This window comes from Tamandua tetradactyla, chromosome 7 (genome assembly GCF_023851605.1).
Source record: "Tamandua tetradactyla isolate mTamTet1 chromosome 7, mTamTet1.pri, whole genome shotgun sequence".
NCBI classification, from domain to species: domain Eukaryota; kingdom Metazoa; phylum Chordata; class Mammalia; order Pilosa; family Myrmecophagidae; genus Tamandua; species Tamandua tetradactyla.
Window position 1 is genome coordinate 134492756 of NC_135333.1, and position 17764 is coordinate 134510519.

A 17764-nucleotide genomic window follows, 5' to 3' on the forward strand; every position below is an offset into this window, starting at 1 on the left:
AAAGTAACACAATGACTTCTAAACATATTTCTTATTTTTCTACCTAAAAACTACAAATATATGGCAAATGTCCCAGACATACTCAAGGTAGAATAGACGACTCAGAAAATGTCTGTCAAAGGTGCTTTTAGGAGGGTTAAGGATTTTTTCTGTCTTATGTCCATTCAAACTCTACTTTGGTTTTCAGTCCGTCTACCTTCAAATCAATCGTTATGATTTTTCAATCCTGTAAAAGAAGAACTACTTTTTCATCCACAAAATACGCTGTTATAGAGGTGTTGGAGCATTTTCTCCACACATGAGCATAAAAACTAAAAGCTGAGTATTCAAAGGATTAATGTTTCATGTAAAACTCACACAGGGTTTTGCCATAATCCTTCAAGAGAATCTTCTCTCTGGTTCCCCTGAAGCACGTTTTCCACGCAAAGGAAAATGTCTTGACTTTAAAGGCCAAAACAGAACACATATGGCCTAGAAACAATTTGTAAACACCAGTTGGAGAAAAAGAAGGAACAGAAAAACATTAAGGTCAGTAGCCAATGAAAAGCTCAATGCCGAGTTCCAATAACGTTTTTTCTGAATCACCTAAATTTCTGAGTAATATTTAAGACATGTTAGAGGAGACTGGGTATTAAGCACATCTAGTAGAAACAGTCACACTTTTCTTAATTTTAGACAACTACAGCTTTACTGATGCATTAGGGTAGTAATCCTTTAGGGTAATTTGTCAGTTTAGTGCCATTCCAGTAACTATGCCAGAGGTTATGGAAATCACAGAGATTCTCATCGAACTCATTCCCAGACACAGAAACAGACACACGTACTCAAACATGGTGAGTGCAAAGAACTTCCCAAGTGCTACAGGCATCCAAGAGCAACAGCAGGCAAGCCGGCCAGGGGAGGCTCTGACAAAACTGTGGGCAACATCTGAGGTGAGTCTAAAAGGATGAGCCTAAATAAATCAGAGACAACGAATAAGTGGTGGCCGTGAATCTCTGAGAAGTTAATTCAATGGAATCATCAGTCAAGTACTTTGTGAAGAGCTGAAAGGGTTCCCAGGGGTGCTGATGTCGCAGGTCATCCCTCTCCTTCCTTTGGACATGTCTCATGAGGTCCTCAGTTGGCAACACCTAGCAGTGCCCAGCCAGACCATGTTTTGATGTTGATTAGATGGAAAGAGGAAAGTAATATTAACACTGGTTTTTTTTCTGAGTAAGCAAATCATAAATTAGATAATAGTAAAAGAGATGCAAGGGAGAGCAATGATTAAAACATTTCTGTAAGTCATACTGTCAATAGTGAGAATAGCTCAGAATTAAAAAAAAAAAAAAAAGGATCATGGTGTCTGAGAAACACATAACATGGCCACAGCAGCAGTGCATTACTTGCTGATTCATTCTTCAACAAGGCTTGAATGTGCACTTTCAGTGCCAAGTTACAAGGTCAATTAGGATGGTAAACAAGACACAGAGCTTAGGTGACCTGATCAGTTTAGCAGAGGAGATAAGCTAGTAAACAGGTTTTTACCATACAAACTTACACTTCATCCTAGGAGATGTCACAGGTGCTAAGGGAAGCCACAATAGGATCAACTAAACTGGACTTTGCAGGGAAGAGTGAGGTGGTATCAGGAAAGTTGCACCTAAATAGAGACCAGAAGCATTTACTTGGAGAAGGAACAGCACTTGAAAGGCAGGGAGGCAGCAGTGTTTTTGTGCATTCCATGGGGTAGGAGCAGTTCAGAATGGCTGGAACCAAGAGTGCAGTGGGATAGGCAGGGGTGTTTGTATGTGTGTGTGGCGACTGCAAAGATTAAAAATGGAAACTAGAATATTAAATAGGAGCCAGATCACCAATGATCTTGAGATCATGTTAAGGAGCATAAGCCTTACATTCAGGATAATGGGGATCCATTACCTTAACCTTCAGCACACAAAGGACAGAAGCAGATTTATGCTTTAGAAAGATCCCTGTAGCAAAAGGGTAGAGAAGCAGTTGGCGGGGCCAACAGGAGTGTTGGGGATCTAATTTAAGCAATCCAAAGTCCAGGATTTGGATATTGTGAAGAAGGATTTTCAAATCCATTTGGAAGAACAAATGGATTAGAACAGACATGACTCCTTCCAAACTTTCTACCCAAATTATTTTGAAGTCACTGTAATGAAAACACAGTACTGACACTGAAGAAACAGATCAGTGGACCAGAAAGTTCAGGAAGAAGCCTAAGTATCTGTGGGATTTTGGCTTATGATAAATGTAGCAAGTGGAACAGTTTTAAAAATCTAATCCTAAAGAACACTAGGGCAATATATAAGATTCCACAAGGGTTCCATGAACTACAGTAACTTTCCAGAAACCTACAACCTCCAGATGGGTCCCTGGTCCAGATAAGTCCTGAAACCTAGCCCAGCCTCTCCAGAATATCAGATAGTTTCATCTCCCTACCCCATTTTAGTGACAGACCCTTTCAATATGAAAAATTTAGAATTATCATATCCCAAACACCCCTAAAGAGAGGGATGGAAAGATCAAAGGTGATGGTGGAGTTATACAGAGAAGATAGGATTTAACAAATGAATATGAATGCTGAGTCATTAAATTGATAGCACTTTTAGTCTCTAGTATCTTAGAGTAGCTAGAAGTAAAAACTTAAAATTGTGAAATCATAACCCATGTCAAACTCTGAAACATATTCTACAACTAATTGTGGTGTTATGCTTGGAAATTTATAGCTTTTTTGTATATATGTTATTTTTCACAAAAACAAAAGAAGGAAAAAAAATCGATTGTGATGATAAAAAAATATTTAAGCCTTCTAGCCTCCTATATTCTGCAGCAGCTAAAAGGAAAAATCTAAGAAGATTGTATGGTAGCCCATGACAAACTCTGGGATCTGTCCTGTAACTACTTGTTGAAGAGTGTTTTGAAAACTATTGCTTTTTTATTTCTTTGCTTTGTATATATGTCATGCTATACAATAAAAAAAGTTTTAAAAAAATTTATCAGGCTTTTACTAAATCTAACAGCAAAATAAATTCTAGATGAAGTAAAGATTTAAATGTATGAAACGAAAAATGTGGAGACTATTACTGGGCAAAGAAAAAAGAAAATGTCCCATAAACAAAGATATCAATTTTCATCCAGCAGATTGACAAGGATTAAAAAGGTTCATAAAATCCATGCATGGTAAGATTATGGGGGAATAAGGATCTTATACTCTGTTGGTGGGAGGGTATAAATTTGATATGTCCTTTCTGTAAGCCAATTTAACAATATGAATCAAAACTTTAAAAATGTACATGTCATTTGACCCAGCAACTCCACTCCTAAGAATATGTCCTAAGGAAAAAAAAGGATGGTGATTACAATATTTTGAATAGTAAAGATTTTAGTGACAAACAAAATGTCCTAACAGGGACAATGAAATACCATGTAGCCATTTAATGCAAAGATACAGAACAATTTTAATGAAATGAAAAGATGTTCACAATAGATTGGTAAAGGAATAAGCAAGATTACAGAATAGTGTGCACAGTACAATTCTATCATATATGTGTATATATGCATATCTATAGAATAAAGAGATATTTACATGGGATTATTATTATTTTTATATGGGGTTATTAATAGTAGTTTCTTTGGGTGTAGGATTATGGTTGGTTTTTGTTTTCTTCTTAGGTTTTCTGAAAAGTTTTTTTTTTGCCATAAGTACATGCTACTTTTATAAAAAAAAAAAAAAAGACTTCATTTTCCTTTACAAAGAAGTGTTCAAATAGCATAATGGAGGAGTTAATAAATCGAGAGGACAATGGGGAAAGGGCAACTGCCTGATTCACATTCCAAACCTTTAAAAACACCAGCTATACAGTCTCTTTTCTGTGTATTTCAGGAGAAAAACTGACACAGAAAACTCTCACCAGCCATTAAACCTCAAAAAAAAAAAAAAAAGAATGGAAAACCAGCAGTATTGCTGAATAAATTACAATATATTTTGCACTTCAACTGCATAAATAATAGAGATACTTAAGCCATACTTTCATGCTCAATCCCCATATCATGGTGCCCATTAAATGATGTCAAATATTATAATATACAATGTTATATTACAAGGAGACCTGGTTTTCTTCCATGTAGGACTGTCTCACATCTTTAAAGTCCTCATTTAGCTCTAAGTCTTTTCACTTATGAAATAATGAAAAGAAGCTGCTTCTTATCATGTATACTGCATGCTAACATGTTTACATACTCTTTTTTTTTTTTTCTGCAGTGGAAACCGAACCTGGGTCTCCAGCATGGCAGGTGAGAACTCTGCCTGCTGAGCCACCGTGGCCTGCCCAGCACATACTATTTTTATAGTCTAAAATCAATGACAACAAAAGTGTAGAATAATGTATAGTTCTCCATTGTTCTTTTGTGTACATCAATAGTCTCAAAATTATGTATACAGGAGGAACAGATGCTATTGTTATTAGCCCCATTTTCATAGATCACAGAAGTTGGTATGAAAAAAGTTTATTTCCCCATTGGCGTCAGAGTCAGTTAGCTACAAATTCAGAATTCACACTTAGTTTTCCTGGATGGTATTTTTTAAGTGTCTACAAATGACCATTTTTAAAATGAGAAATACCACAGTCCATGAATTTCATTTTTCTTCCATGTATATACTATGGAATTTTGAAAGTATGAAACTCATATAGTTTAATCCCCTCATAATATAGGTGAGGAAACTAAAATCCAGGAAGAGTAAGTAACTCTTCTAAACTCCCAACTGTTACTGGCTGAGTAGGAACCTGCCTTGAAGTCACCTGACCCTGTTAGAGTATTCTTTTCCTGTGCTCTAGAAAGAACCTCAGGACCCTATACTGGCAGCAATTTACAGAGGGTTTATGCCTACATTCAGTTCTTATAATAACCCCAAAAGGTGGTTACTTTTTCAAAAGGGGTAACTTCGGCTTGGAGAATTTAAGTGACTGGTAACTACATGGTCACAAAACCTGTGACCAAGGCCAGAGGTTTTCCCTTCTGAAATCAAGACTGAGCGATCTGCTTTCTATAATTAACTCTCAATTCAGAGAATTCCATTGCTGGAAAAGCTCCTGAATCAGAAAATTATATAACAATTTATAAAAGGATTCATGAATTTAAGACAGTCATTTTCCAAGAAAGGAGAAGAAAGTCAGAGTATATCTTCTCAAAGCATCAGCTTTCTACAGATAATTAAAAATTAAACTCGGAGAAAATGAAAGCTTACCACTGTTTGGTTTAGTAGGAAGTTCAAGAGGACTCTGATCCAGGCTAACCTTTGAATCATTGTCAGGAGGCTCACAGCTTAAATTAAAATCATCAATGTAAGCATCCAGGGCTTCAGAGGCAGAGGAATATGGCTTTTCTTTATATTGAATGGAACCATCAGCATTAAAGGAAATGCTGTTCAGGATTAAAGTTGCTGGAAGAGAAGATTCAGAAGTGGTAAAATGATGTTTCTTAACGGACTTTGGCATGGCTTTCTCAAAAGGGCTGCAATGTCCACTCATCTTTCAAAAAACTCTAAACACACACAAAAAAAGGTACACAGGATTTCAGTTAAATAGGAGTGGACAACAAAACTCATGGAATCCTTGCTAATCTTTGAATGAGTAATTAATTCTGGAATCCTGAGATATTCTTCATTTGCTACATTAAAACATGGCAAGTCTCCAGAATCATGTCATAATTTTCTTTCCCTACTTCCAATTCCTACCCCACTGATGGGAGAGGGAAAGCAAGATAAGAAGACAAAAGGAGAGATTTCACCATTATTAATAGTGATGGTATATTGATACCAAAGAGCAAGAAGGAGTGAATGTTGGAAGGAATAAAATTTAGTGGGGAATAGTGGGTCTTCCAATCTTTTACCACTTTAGCATTGATGACCCCTTTAGTCCCACTTGACCTCAAACACTAACATAATAACTGTAAAAGGTAGGTACTATGAGTGCCTTTTTTTTTTTTAACATGAGGAAAATGGCTGTTTCTAAAAGATGGTCACAGCTAACATGTCAGTAGTGTCTGCCATGACTGGGTGTCAAATTCCTGTCTTTAATTTCTCTAAAATGCTTAGAGCATTCACTGGGATGTGCCAGGAAAAAAATGTCAGTCATGTGATAACAAATATACATAAGTGCCAAAGAGAGAGTACTCACTTTTTTAGCCCTTTGAAATTCAAGTAGATATGCTGTGTTTTCAGAATATTACATTGCATGACATCATAATACCTAAACCTCCCATCTGTGGAATAGCTTTTAGTTTCCTCTAATGCAATGGCCTTTAATCTTTGTGCGTTACATAGAGGTCTTTGAGAATCAGAGGGAAACCATGGAGCCTCTTCCCACAAAAATGCACACTGGTGGACACAAACACAAAGGGTTCTAGGACTCCCCTAAGTTCATTCATGTCTACCCTGAATCTAAGCATTAGATTAAGTTTTAGCTCTAAGGAGATTGATGCTAATGGGAAGTAGGAAAAGAACAATAAAAACATTTTTACTAGGGATGGAACAGAGTAATCTGATGTCATATATTTTTTGAGATACAATAATACAATACTTTTCAACTTTAAAGGCCCAGCTTAAAAGGCACTTCCTTTTAAGTCATGACCGTCCTCCTTCTCCTCTGGATTTTTCAGTACAAATTAGTGACTATTACAGATGAAAGACCATGGATGTTTGAATTAGGAAAATCTGGGTTAAACCCAGTTCTAATTTTTACTAGCTACATGCTTCAGTCTCCTCTCTAACACGTGACTTTTTTTTTCCATTTTAAAATCTCCATCATAATACTGCACACATAGGCTGGTTGTGTTTGATATCCTGCTGCTTTGCCTTAGAATGACCATATAGGTGGTAAAATATTGAAGTATTTTCAAAATACCTGGTAAAATCTGCTACCCTGAGCCCCTTCTTTCCCCGACCTGTGCCTCCTTGCCACCCTGGCCTTGCCCTGCCTCACCTAGAAGCCATCAGACCTTCCCATTAACAACTTAAGTTAATTAGCAACTTAAATTCCCATCAGCAACTTAAGCAGCACAGTCTGGCTCTGCAGGAACCAGATTAGGGACCTGGTCTTCTCTCTTGCCCAAGCCTGGCCATACTGGTTGCTAAGTGTTTTGAAAATCACTCCTCAGACACGGTACAATAGTATGCCTTTTCTTTCCTCATCGTTTAGTGTTCTGGTGCTCCCAGTTCTAAATATTTATCGTAGTCAGACCTATATGAGATCTGGATACCTGTTTCTTCCCCCTCTCAGGTCAAACACAGCAAGGGATGTATACGTATCCCCAAATCAAAGATTTAATCAGAGAAGAGCCAGATAGACAGAAAGCAAGAAGCTGATGAGAGAGTCTGTGAGATTATCCCTCATGCTGGTCATATATTTGGGGTTCACTTATGGCAAATTTTTAGCACCAGATTGTCTGGTGGAGGTTGCAGTTCAAAGTCAGCTTTTAATTGAAACTGAAATGTTTCTCTACCTATTTATCCTCCTAGTTGTATGCATAACATTGTGGAAACTTGATAATTAATTTTTTTTACAATTTAAAGGCAATGATCAATGTATCAGATAGGTCAATGATCCTGATCATTGAATACTATAAACTTAGGTTTATTTTGTGAATTTCATTTTAATATATGTGTGGCAATGTACAAGTTCATTATTTTAATTTTTTCCCATATGGAGTCACAGGGGGCTAAGCAAAGAAACAAACATTCGTGTAGTTTATAAAAGCAGGAAGACCACATGCAATAACAAAAAAGAAGGGAAAAAAAAGATCGAAATATTTCCTATGAATCAAACAAAATGCAGATTGTTTGGATATTTCCCCTAGCAGTTTCATGTTTGAAGTTGGTCTGGCTTGATTCTCTTTGATAGTATTTTTAAAAATGTATTCTATCTATAAAATCTTCAGGGTGCACCATCTACCAGGAGGCAGCATGATTCCTAAAGAATATAGAAGATTACAAATAGAAGGACTAGGGAAAACCATCAGCTTTGTATCCCTTATCACCTTAGGCTAAATTATACTCCATAAAATAAACTGAGTCCCTCAAGCCTGAGCAGAAAGAAGGGTGCAGAGATTTGCACAAAGTTCAGCTTCCCTCTCTCGTTCAATTCAACACACAATCACTGACTACCAGTGTGCAAGGAACCATGTTAAGCACTGTATAGGGAAACAATGATGGGCTATACATTATTTCCCTCACAAGCAGCTTGTAGTCCGCTAGGAAAGATAAAAGCAGCACATAAATGTGTAACCCAAGGTAGAGCATGATAAATGCCATCGAGAGCCTGCAAGGTTTGTGGGAAGACAGAGAAAAGAGGAATCACTTCTGTTTAGTAGAATTCAGAAAAGTTTCATTATGGGCAGGGTATTTGAACTAAACCTTGAAAAGAGGTAGGTTTCAGACATATGGAAATGAGGAAAATGGATAAGCCAGGAAGAAGGAACAAAGACTCTGGAATAGGAGAGCCACGACCCACACATATAGATGCATACAAATGTATTTACAAATGTCTGTGTGTGTGTGTGTGTGTGTGTGTGTGTGTGTGTGTGTGTGTGAGTGTGTATTCAATTTGGTTGGGTTGTCCAATAGTGGAAGAAGAAGGTGGAAATGCACTATGCACAAAAGTGGTATGTCTTCGGTTAGGTGTTATTAGATCAATTTTATAGAAAAGGAAAACTGAGCTTCATAAAGCATTTATTGTGCTCATCCAGTAAGTGACAGAGCTGGAACTTAACACGTCAAATCTCATGTTCTTTACACCATACTGCAACGCCTGACTTCCTCCAACAAAAGCTGAACAAAGCAGGCACAGGCTCCACTGACGACCACCTTCCCTGTACAGCAGGGTGGTTAGCAACAGAGCCAAGAAAAGGAGCCCACCCCACCTGTGCAGCTCTTCTAAAACCTGTACCCCAAGTTTAAGCCATTGATAGACCCAGAATAATACTTTTTAAAAGTCTACTTTGTCACTTGGCCCATAAAATATCTTGCTGGCTAAAATCCATCTATGTCAGTGGTATCTCAGGAGTTTTGATGGGAAAAGAAGCCACTGGGACAGTCGTCTTCTTTAACCTTGTGGGCTTGGCCAAGGACTTCCATAAACAAACAAAGGATCTCTTCCTAGAGAGATACTATCTTATCTGTTCTTAGCCTGACTCTGGGGAAAGTTTGAGCCTTCACAAATCAAGCTTTGAACATGTCATGTTATAGAAGTTGAATTCTATCCTACAGGCAGTGAGATGCAACTTAGGTTTTCTAGGTAGAAAGGATCTAATAGAAATGCCTCCCATATTATCTTAATTGTGGAACACTATGAGTAATGATGCCTCCTTGGAAAGATCACTAGAGGTTCTCTAGAGAACCCTAGCCAATACAGTATGTATAAGTGAGCCTTCAAAGGATGCAACCAGGCCAAGCTGACACACGAACCTGATCACCACACAAACTAATCACTGTTATTAATTATCCAGAGTTTAGACCAAAGGTTGATCTTAACTGTCAAGAAAGAATTATAGGAGACCAATGATCGAAACACACAGGACATTAAATGCTTCCTTCTTTCCCTCCATAGCTCACACTATAGAACTTTGCATCTAGGAGTAAAGGAACAAACATTTGTTTCACATAATTTGCTTTTTCATTAAGTTTAATCAGCTTTCCTACCAAGTGTTTTTTCCAAGAGGTGGAATATTTTTTCTCCCATTAAATTTATACCTTCTTTACTTTCCAGTATTCTAATTTTTCTTACAATAACTTCTAGATGACACAACCCCTGCTGAAAAAAAACTGATAAACTATAGTGTTTTTTTAGTGGGAAATGGATCTCAACAACCCCATGTGCTCCTTTCCTGATTCTAACACTTTTCCTTAATAAATAAATACATTGAGAAGTGATGAATGGTATTATTTAGTTTAGAAAGAATGGGTAAAAGCTACCCTCCCCCTCCTTAAAATTACGCCTGGAGAAATTTCCACCAAGCAAAGGAATTATTTTTCCTTATTCCACAATAATGTAAAATTCTACTTAACATGTTGCCAGTGTGCTGGTGAATGGTTATAGCCCTACAGACATAATCCTAATGTGCTTGTTTGCTGTTTTTCTCAATTAGTCATGGTGTATTAAAGTGAGTAAAATCTTTGAAAGTCGTTTGGCAGCTATTTTTGCTGAAACGCCTCATATTCACATTAAAAAGAACAATAATTGTAAGTATTCTGATTTAGAAAGACAGAAATTGAGAATGTTGGGAAAAAGCTAAATGACATAGGGAGAAAAGCAGTCCCTAGAGCAGAACACAATAACTCTTACAGCTTAAGATTTAGGAAATAATTTAAATTTTGCTGATGCCTCTCCTCCAGCCTCAGGCTTTTGTGGGCTTTTTACAGAAGATTTCGGGATGTGAAATGAATCAAGTATCGATCCAGTTGTAGGACAATCCTTTTGTCTTCGGAATGTGAATTTAAGGAGATTAATGAAACAATGAATAAAATTTTAGGTTGCTTTCCTGGTGCTTAATATTCCAGTGTTGCTGTGCCGCTTGCTGACTGAACAGGGAAGAATATCTTTGTATGTTATGATTGCCACAATGACTCATAAATATTTCCCAAACCAAAAAGTTTATGCATCCTTAAGAGAAATGAATAATCTAGGGGGCGCCCCTAACAAGATGCCTATGCATATTATGTTTACTGAACACTTTCACTACACAATAGGTATTATTTTATCCAGATGAACTCCTTTAATCCTTACAACAGTGCTCTCTGAGTTAGGTGTTCTTACCTTGCCTATTTTAGACAGGGGGAAATTAAGAACAGAGAGGTTAAGTGGTTTGCCCAGGATCACACTGGATTTCAACCTGGGTTAATGTGGTTCCAGAGAGCCAGAACTGGTAACCTCTGCTTTCCATTACCTTTCATATTTGTTGAATCAATGAAGAGTAGTAGTTTGAGGGAGGACCTTAAGCCTCAAACGTATAGGGGTGGCTGGTGGGGGGTTGTAAAAGAGATGATATTATTTGCAATAAAGTATCTGTAAATCTAAAATATTACATAGTCCCTCCTGCTATGTTAGAATCTCCATGAAGGCAAATAATAAGACAGCACTCTGAGTAAGACTCAGATAGTAAGACTGCGGGATGGAGAAAATGTATGATTGGCAGTCAGCAGTCAGCAGTCAGCATTGGCGGTCAGTGTTGGGGTGTGGGTGAGAAGTCCTGGCAACAGGTGCAGACTTTTTTCTGCAGGGGGTACTGGGGGAAGTTTCTCGCTGGTGAGCTGATATATCAGGTCCCCATTTCTCAATGTGCTTTTCCTCTCTGTGGTCAAAGTTGATTTGACTGAGAAATCTAGCATTTTTTCTTAGACTCTGATGGAAGATTTCCACTCCAGAGACTCGTACTCGGGCCTTTCTTTAGTGGCTATGTGTGCTTTGCGTATGGTTTCTACATTCTCTACTGCATCTGTACCATTCTACGTATGGTTTCTACGGTGTCTCATCTCTACTGTGTTTGATCTGCAAAGTAGGAATGCCAGATCCTTTAGCTGAAAGGTCCCAGAAGTAGAGGAGGCTATTTAGAAAAAGTCCAACATTAAAAAGGTTTAATTTGGCTGTTCTTGGATAATGAATCCTATTATGACCACAGGTATGTTGTGCTAGGAAAGTTGTGGCCAGTGTGGTATGGTCGTGTCACTTTTGCTTTTGCTTTAGTGCATGGAGAGAACTGAATCTTTGGATTCCTTGATACCGATTTCTAGACCTCAAGATTCTCATTTTCTATATACATTTTGCATGGAGTTTCTAAATTAAAAGGGGAACAAAAAAAATCAAATCTCTTTCCCACAAATACTGATACGCATCAATCTAATTACTACTACATTATAACTTTCCAAATATCTGTTTTGGGGGAAAACAACTACGTTGCTAACTCATACATTTTATAAACTTTAGGTACCCCTGTAAGCTGAACAGCCCGTGTTTTCACAGAATACTCAGCAATCTTGTACAAGCCAACAGATCGCCTAAAAATATCACCCAGAGTGAGTACTGATTTGGGAAAAGGAATCAGTGAACAATCCAACTCCTCTGGAATCGCAATTCCTCCACATATTTACTTTCTCTTGCGGAATAGGAACTTCATGCCAGTATTAACTTTACTTCAGTTTTTTTACACACCTCAATTTAGCATGTCAGCATTTACGTCATTGTGAATGGACAGTGAACACAGGAAATTGTTAATCCATACTAGATCTCAAGGAAGAAATTATTTGCTACAAGAAGGTAGATATGGCAGAACAACACAAACCTCACCCAAGAAAATCCCGATAGAAATAGTGCAATTCGATAGAGAGCGTCAATAAGGATTGTGACATCAGTGCACATGGAACTGTCCTGCTCATTCCAAACACGTAGCAATGAAATTTAAAACAAAATTAAGGGACACAGCTACAGTTAAGAACAAGATAAACATCTTTATGAAGCAACGTGTGAACTGAGATGTTCAGCACTGGGTAGAGATTAGAGCAGAGAACCTACTGGGCTTCCGGACTGGACACAGGTTGTAGTGACCTTATCTTTACAGCCTCGAATTGAAAAGGGACCAAAAGTCCTTCATACAGAGATGTGGATGGAAGTAGGATCACAGCAGAAATCAGCAGGTTGGGGCAGGGCATCTCTGCAGGTGTGCAGAGGTTTTTAAATGGTGTGATCACTGCCCAAGATTCATATTGGTAAGAACTGCTTGTTGGAGGTGGAGAAAAGGAACAGAGATACCAGGCGTCAAGCTTAGGTACTATATATCTAAACTATCTCAGAGAGCCACATACCTATATGATCTGTTTCTTGATTGTTGACTCCAGGAGGCTAAAAGGAGACAACGAGAAGATTTTGGACAGGGGAAGTAAATTTAAGGAAAAGTAAAAGTAAAAATAAAAACAATTTAAAAAAATCCAACAAACAAACCCAGTTCCACTAAAGATAAACTTGCAAGGTAAAGTTTATCAAATAATTACAATAGATACCAAAAAACATAATAAGGACAACAAATAAAAGTCAAGACCTACAGAAGAGGTGGAGCTTAAACCATGATCATGGGAGGAAATTTTGGAAAGTTAGGAGAGGAAGGGGCATTGTATGAAGGAAAACACCATATGAAAGTGGAATTAACTGGTGCTTGGTTTCAGGGTGGGATTGGAGAATAGAGGAGAAAAGAAGAGTTAGGGTAGTAGGAGAGAGAGAGAGATGATTTATAAGTTGAGATGGGACTGTTCTAGTTTGCTAGCTGCTGGAATGCAACACACCAGAGATGGACTGGCTTTTAATAAAAGGGATTTATTTCATTAAAAATGTGTAGTTCTTCAGAGGAAAGGCAGCTAACTTTCAACTGAGGTTCTCTCTTATGTGGGAAGGCACAGGGTGGTCTCTGCTGGCCTTCTCTCCAGGCCTCTGGGTTCCAACAACTTTTCCCGGGGTGATTTCTCTCTGCATCTCCAAAGGCCTAGGCTGAGCTGCGAGTGCTGAGAGGAAGTATACTGAGCTGCTTGGGCTGTGCTGCGTTGAGCTCTCTCCTTTAAGCACCAGAAAATTAAGTCAAATATCATTTATTGTAGTAGGTACAGCTCCTAGTTGACTGCAGATGTAATCAGCGACAGATGAGCTTTACATGCCACTGGCTCATGTCCACAGCAAAAGAGCGATGCACCTTCACCTGGCCAAGTTGACACCTGCACCTAACTACCACAGGAACTAAACTACGGTGTCACTTCAATTCCAGGAAAAGAAACTGAATTTGATTTGTAAACAATAGGTACAGAACAAAGATGTAATGAACAAGGTATTTAGAAAGATTTTTGCAGCAGCATTTCACAGGATGGCATGGAGAGGGAATTGGAGGCCATCAGACAATTTGGGAGGTGTTAAGAGTGGGTAAGTAGTGAGAAGATGATGTCTTTGCCATAGTGATACAGTAAAAATGGAAAGGGATATTTTGAAGGTAGAATTCATAAAAACAGCCTGGGTGAGCAAATGGGGAAAAAGAAGAGGGAAAATTTAAACATTTAAAAATCTGAGAGGAGGCTACTATTAAAGAAACAGTAAAAATTAGAAAAGACATTCCCTCAGGAATAAAGAAAAATAATGTAATTCACTTATGCTGTTTTTTAAAATTTTTGTATTTCATTTTTATTTTCTATTTTAAATATTGTAATCAAGAACACAGAGAAAACATATGATGCCTAAGTACTCATCCAAATTTAACAAATTTTTACTTTTTGTCAAAATTGCATCACATATTTTTTTAAGAAATAGAATGTTAAAATACAATAAAGTCCAGCAGCATCTCCATCTCATCCCCCTGTCTCCTTCCCCAGAGGCAACCACTGCCCTCAAGTGAGTGTTGTTATCCTTCAGTTGTGCAGGGTATCATACATTCCCTACACATAATACATAGTATTGTTTTGTGTGCTTCGAAAATTTACATGAAATCATTCCATAAATCTTTTTTGGCAACTAAAAATTTTTTTCTTATGATTATATTTTGGACATGTTTTTAACATATTGATCCATGCAGACCTAGTTTACTGATAAATTGTATTTGAAGGAAGTTAGATATCCTGGAGGTCAGGTGAGAGATTGGAACTGTAAGTATTGATTGGGAGCCTATGAACATTCAAGGAATAACTTGTTTTCCAGTTGAGGGTGAGGCATCCTTTAGACTAAGTTCTTTGTTCTTGTTGATTGTTTCAAAGCACCAGTCATGCATGTTACTCAATAAATGCATATTGAATGAATGATTGAATGAATGAATAACTTTTTTTCTTTGCTGTAGAATATTCAATGAACAGCTTGGAAATTGGCAGCCACAGGCAAAATTTGAAATCTAAGTGAATTCTGTTTGCCGATGGTATTTTTAAAAATAAAAATAAACATTTTTAAATTGGGAGATTTCCCATTTGAAAAAACAGATTCCTGGATTTTCTTGTAAAATCTAAATATCTGGCAATACCTGCCTTGTACTTCTGCAAGCCAACAATCAAGGTGAGTAGTTGTTACCTTTAAAAGGCCATATGTTTCCAGCTTGACACCAGGAGGAGGTCAATTTTCAGTTACCATGTATTACTGTTCGCACTGTTGTGTTTTTATGGTAGGACGTATTTCTGTGCAACCTGCCCATTAGGAAAAAGGTTAACCCTCCTCCTCTCTGCATGGGACATGACTCCCAGGGGTGTGGACCTTCCTGGAAACGTGGGACAGAGATCCTGGAAGGAGCTGAGACTCAGCATCAAGGGACTGAGAAAAACCCTAGAATGAGCTGAGAATTAACATCAAGGGATTGAGAGAACCTTCTCGACCAAAGGGAGAAGAGGGAAATGAGACTAAGTGTCAATGGCTGAGAGATTCCAAACAGAGTCGAGAAGTTATCCTGGAGGTTATTCTTACGCATTAAGTAGATATCACCTTGTTCAAGATGTAGTGGAGAGGCTGGAGGGAACCGCCTGAAAATGTAGAGCTGTTTTCCAGTAGCCATGTTTCTTGATGGTGATTGAACAATGATATAGCTTTCACAATGTGACTCTGTGAATGTGAAAACCTTGTGTCTGATGCTCCTTTTATCTACCATATCAACAAAAGAGTAGAAAATATGGAATAAAAATAAATAATAGGGGGAACAAATGTTAAATTTAGTTTGAAATGCTAGTGGTAAATGAAAGCGAGGGGTAAGGGGTATGGTATGTATAACTTTTTTTTCTCTATTATCGTTTTATTTCTTTTTCTGTTGTCTTTTTATTTCTTTTTCTAAATTGATGCAAATGTTCTAAGAAATGATGAATATGCAACTATGTGATGACATTAAGAATTACTGATTATATATGTAGAATGGAATGATATCTTATTGTTTTGTTGTTAATTTTTTTAATTAATAAAAAAAGAAAAAGGTTAAAAAAAAAGATGGACTAAGAGGGCCCAGTGTTTTATGAAAAACTGTTTTGTATCTCTATCTATTATTATCAATTTTTAGCATATATCTTTGTGAAAGTGAAGACTGTTTCCTGAGATGTTTAATATGCAAACTTTGTGGGTCTTGGGAGTGGCATTTATTTATTTGTTATTTATGTTAGACACCTGTCTCCTGCAAGCCTTTGATTTTTCAACCCTCCTTTCTCAGATACCTTTAGAAATGCAATGTTTGCATGAACTTTAAAAGACAGAAACTTTTTCTTTAGCTTTTTAGTCTTTAGTCTCACACAGGCTTCACTCCAATAGAAAAACTTTTCTGATAATCCAGAAACCTTCCTAGTCTCCACTCTCCTCGACTAGATTTAATCTGGTCATGATCTGGCAGACTTGATTATCAGCACATACAATTCTTCCCAAAAGTGAAATGTTTGATTTTGGTTTACATAAAAAATAAGATAGGAGTACTTTTTAACTTTAACTCTAAGTTACAGGGAGTTAATACAAAGGTTAGATATGCTTCACCAAATGTCTCCTTTAAATGATGCATGATAGCTCTCTAAATGACAATTCCTTCATAAAGGATTCATCACCAGTGGGGATCCTGAAAGGAGGAAGGTGATAAGCAGTGGCTGTCAGCATACAGTACGTCCCCCAGCAGAAGGCACCACCCAGACTTCAGGAGAACCCCTGAGAGGAAGCTGCTTACTGCTTCTGTCTTTGGGATGGACGGCAGTTGCTCTGATGCCCAAACCTTCATAGCTGAACAGAACCCAGCATCAGAGAAGGGGGTGGGAACAGGGAGAGAGAATGTCTGCTAGTGGGATGTCATGAGGCTGAAAAAGATCCTCTCCTCACACTTTACTCCAATCTTCCGTGCAAATGAAATAGGTCCTTTTTGGCTTTTTCCATCAATGGAAGATTATTCTTATTGAGGAAAAAAAATAGTATTTGAATGAAAAGTAATTTTCCACAGGCTTAAAAGTGGGGATACACCTGACCCTGGTTGGAGAAGCAGATTCTAATAACTGCACCATCTCCCTTCCCGTATTTATATGGGTTCAATCTGACTCATTTCCAGCTATAATGGGTTTCGTTTCCACAGTATTTTAAAGTTTTTCCCCCTACTTAGATGTAGCAAATGGACATGAATCTTTGTAGATAGTAAGAGAATGACAAAATACAAAGCACTGGAGTCATAATACGTTCCAGACCACAGGCAGGGTCTATCGTACATTAAATGTCTGAAAAAGTCATTTGTTTTAGGGATTTAACTTAAATTTTGGTTCTTACAGAAACATAATTGTATTTTAAATTTTATTAGAAAATAGTTACAGTCTTCCCTCACCCTAAGAATGCAATTCCTTCCTGAGAAACCCCCAGGAGGGCAAATTCTCTTAAATGTACTTATTAGTGAAACTAATGGTGCACAATTACTTCAGTAGTTAATAAACAATGCAAATGATAAAGAACATTTATGTAATTGGTATATTAATGCCCCAAAAAGAAACAGAAGCGTAAACTCCAAAGAAATCAATGAGTGCAATGCAAACAATGCACAAAATTATTACTACTATTAATTAGCAAATAACATCGAGGAACTTAATGCAATCTGTGCTGAATGCAGGTCAGGGATGAGAGCTCTCTTTGCTGTTATAGGTGAGAAAGATCCTTGTAAATGTGGAGAAATGGCTAGTGATTCAAAGCAGAGGTATTCTATGAATTCCCTGTAAAATCTAGTCTACATGTAATCTGTCATTTTAGGAACACTTGGGGTACAT

At 37.5% G+C, this 17764-nt stretch overlaps 1 protein-coding gene across 7 annotated transcripts in view; it reads right to left on the reverse strand.

The window, feature by feature from the left end:
* Positions 1–17764, reverse strand: part of GRIP1 (glutamate receptor interacting protein 1) — a 733183-nt gene that overhangs the window by 267072 nt on the left and 448347 nt on the right. The window contains exon 1 of one of the 7 annotated variants that reach the window (XM_077111342.1): positions 6183–6434. The exons of the other annotated variants lie outside the window; for them this stretch is intronic. The gene's annotated coding sequence lies outside the window, so the exon portion shown is untranslated. Of the gene's footprint in view, positions 1–6182; positions 6435–17764 lie in introns of those variants that run through there. 7 annotated transcript variants of the gene reach the window in all.